The sequence below is a fragment of the Gorilla gorilla genome, chromosome 15 (genome assembly GCF_029281585.2).
Source record: "Gorilla gorilla gorilla isolate KB3781 chromosome 15, NHGRI_mGorGor1-v2.1_pri, whole genome shotgun sequence".
NCBI lineage: Eukaryota > Metazoa > Chordata > Mammalia > Primates > Hominidae > Gorilla > Gorilla gorilla.
In genome coordinates this window covers 15,131,867-15,135,013 of record NC_073239.2, presented here as the reverse complement: position 1 = coordinate 15,135,013, position 3,147 = coordinate 15,131,867, and the positions used below count along the sequence as shown (strand labels likewise).

Here is a 3,147-nt window from a genome sequence, read left to right as displayed (position 1 = left end):
GTAACAAACCAACGATTACTCGCCTCACCCAATTTCCTTTTGATCTTGTTTCTAGTGTCTTATCTGCATTGCAGGCTACTTTACTTATTAATGTTTTGAAAATCATTGGGAAGGGTTGCGTATCCAAGGGCGCCTGCTCTGTGATTTTGTAATACGATTTCTAGTAGGTGAAATATAAATCTATACCTAAGCACTTAATCTAGTAGTGAAAGCTTTGAGAATATGGATGTGCTCCACCCTGAGGATATTTTTTGAGAGCTAGGCGTGTGGAACCTGTCTGAAGATGCCAGAGATCAAAATTCTGTGTTTCCTTCAGGCTGTGGTTGCCACGGACCATTTGGTACCCAACCCTTTCCAGATTGTGGAGTGTGAGTGGGTGTTTGGTTTCCACCCATCATTTAAACCAAAGATCTTTTCTACCCTTTTCTACCTCTGGTGTCAGGTTGTTTTCCTTTCCTTGTTGTGGAGGAGCTTGCCAGATCTTTTTAGTAGTTGTAAATTACGCATCTGGAGACTTTGACTCGAAATGGAGTTTTCTTGGAACTTGGTTTGCATGAAAGGGAATATATATTGTCACGGCTGTTTGTCTTGAGATATGGTGTTTAACTGCCAGGACGTGCTTTTATGTAGCAGAATAAATCCATGAAAGAAGTCATTTTTATATCTAGCAGAACCAGGCTAAAACGATAGCCACCACCCAACATTCTCTCCAGCTGTGTTGTCCCCGTCACGGACACGCAACTCCTGTGCGCTTTTTTTTTTTTTCTGTTTGTTTTGTCCCTGTATAATAGATATTTTGAATTTTTTTTCCGGTGCCTTGATTTACAAGGAGCAGGTTGATTTGCGACTGCCTAATTAACATATTGGGTCTGGTATGTTAAAATGAGATTCCCATGGCCGGCTGAAGCAGAACAAATTTAGTTAACTTCCAAAGCCCTTTACCCTGGCGCCTTTTTTTCCCTGAATTCCCTTTCGTCTTATCTCAGCGCCCGCCCCCAACGGAAAATTTCACTCCCTTCTCGAAGACATTAGAATTAACAAGATAAAGCACTTCCAAAGTAGTCTCATCAATGTTTTATTCCATAGTGAAGACGGTCTGAATAATTTAACTAAGGAGTGTTCGTTTGTCTCCCGCCTTTGGGAGCTGCTTGCTGGCTACATTCAGCGGAGGATTTGGCCCAGCCAAGCTCAGGGTGCTCTGCTTCAGGAGGCGGTGACTGGGGCTGCTGGGGGGCGGGGGGTTCTCTTTGCTAACGCCGTTTAGGAAGTGTAGGGGCGCTGCCTGATTTTCCCCCACTCGCTGCGTTTCTATAGATATCCATATGATGGCATTTGCAGACTTCTAGCTGGCCGATAGCTGCTCTGCTTGTCCCTGCGCACTGACGTCCCCAACTCCTCTTCGAGTCTGGGCTCGGCTGCTGCTGCAGCCCTCGCAGGCTGGTGGTGCTACAAGGCCATGTATGCAGCGGGCTTTGGGGGCTGGGCTCTGCCACTGCAGCTGGCGGGACGGCTTTGACACTTTCTCCGGGCAGGGCGGAAGAGCTCAGCGGACCCCCTGGCAGACAGCAAGCGGATCGTGGCCGAGGCGGCCGCCTGGATGCGAGAGGAGGGAGATGTCCAGAGCCACAGAGGAGCGTGGAGGGCGGTGGTGTCCTCTCTTTGCCTGCAAAACCTTTCTCTCTCTCTCCCTCCCCGCGACAATGAATATTGAAGAATATGGAAGGAAAGCTGGCTACAAAAATGTCTTGATATTCAAATACTGCATGATTTATCAGGATTAAAAACCTGAAGCTAAGTGTGTATTTCCTAGATTTCCATTTGTTCCTCTTTCTTCCCTCCCTTCTTGCTCTCCTCGGTTTGATCATGTCATTTATACCCGTATTGTTTCTAGTTGAAACACCTCTGTAAAGTCAACTAACCTCCCTCCCCCACCTGGTACCCAATAAACGTGAAAGAGGAGAACATGATTTCCACTCTTCAGATAGATTTGCTTTGTAACTTCTAGCTCCAGGGATAACCAAGGAATGATACAGAAGATATCTCGACTTTAACAGAACTTTCCCCCTCTGAGGTCCCAGGGAAGGTAAAAAAAAAAAAAAAAAAAAAAAAAAAAAAAGTGTATTGCCTGGATTAAATAATGAAATAAATGAAAGATAACAGATAATTGGGAATAAATTTAAAAAAGGATTTTTTTCTTTTATCTTCTCTTTTTTTTTGTCTTTTAATGAATTTACTTCTAATCCTCTTATCACTCAGAAAATCTTAGAAATCTGATTTGTGTATTTTAAACGTCTGACAAGGACCCCACTTTGTCCTCCCAAATTACCCCAGAATACTATTACAACAGTATTGATATCATACTTAACAATATTTGTTAGCAAGTAAGTCATACCTATCTAGAGAGTGCACAAGAAAAAAGAAATGCTGGTGAATATAGGTACTTGGAAAATAAGGTGTTTTCATCACCTCCCACCTATTTCACTTTCTTCTGGCCTTTTCCCACTAAGGACTCGATTTTTGCAGGTTAAGCTTTGTTCTTCCGCCCTCAGCCTCAGGGAAGGCAAAGCAAATGCATTAAAATGGATGCTGAATGCTCAGAAACCTGAACATAGATGATGGTGTGATGCATGTTTGAAAATGTCACTCATTGGTGCAGATTGGAGTTAGGTTAAAGGTCATAACTAAATAGAGCTACTAGCACAAGGTTACATGCATAGAAGTTCCTAAGGCAGGGGGAAAATATTTCTGCCACCTTTTTCTTCTCCCTTTTCTGGAAAAATGGAGAGGGTACAAGTTACTTTGAAAATCTAAGTCCACTGTCCTTGTTAAGAATTGTCTTTAAATAGAGCTGGCCTGGCTCACTAGCCTGGTTCATTGATGAGTTAACACTTCAGGTATTGATAGGAAATTTCCCAGCCAAAAGCCTCCTTCTTTGTAAGCCCTGTTTTAGTCACTATTAATAGGGACAGAACAATAAGATATCTATAAGAACAAGCATAAGCAGATAGGTGAAAAGAAGTTGTCACTTGATTCTTGTACCTTGGATAATTTCTTTTAGTCATTTTTTTTCCCTTTCTCTTTTCAAGAGGAGAATGACCTTGAACACCAGCCTTCTGTTCTTTCACATACGTCTCTCCTTCCCTCATA

General features: G+C 42.8%; 1 protein-coding gene across 7 annotated transcripts in view; it reads left to right on the top strand.

Moving 5' to 3' along the window:
- LRFN5 (leucine rich repeat and fibronectin type III domain containing 5) overlaps positions 1 to 3,147 on the top strand; it is a 297,873-nt gene that overhangs the window by 3,804 nt on the left and 290,922 nt on the right. The window lies entirely within an intron of this gene.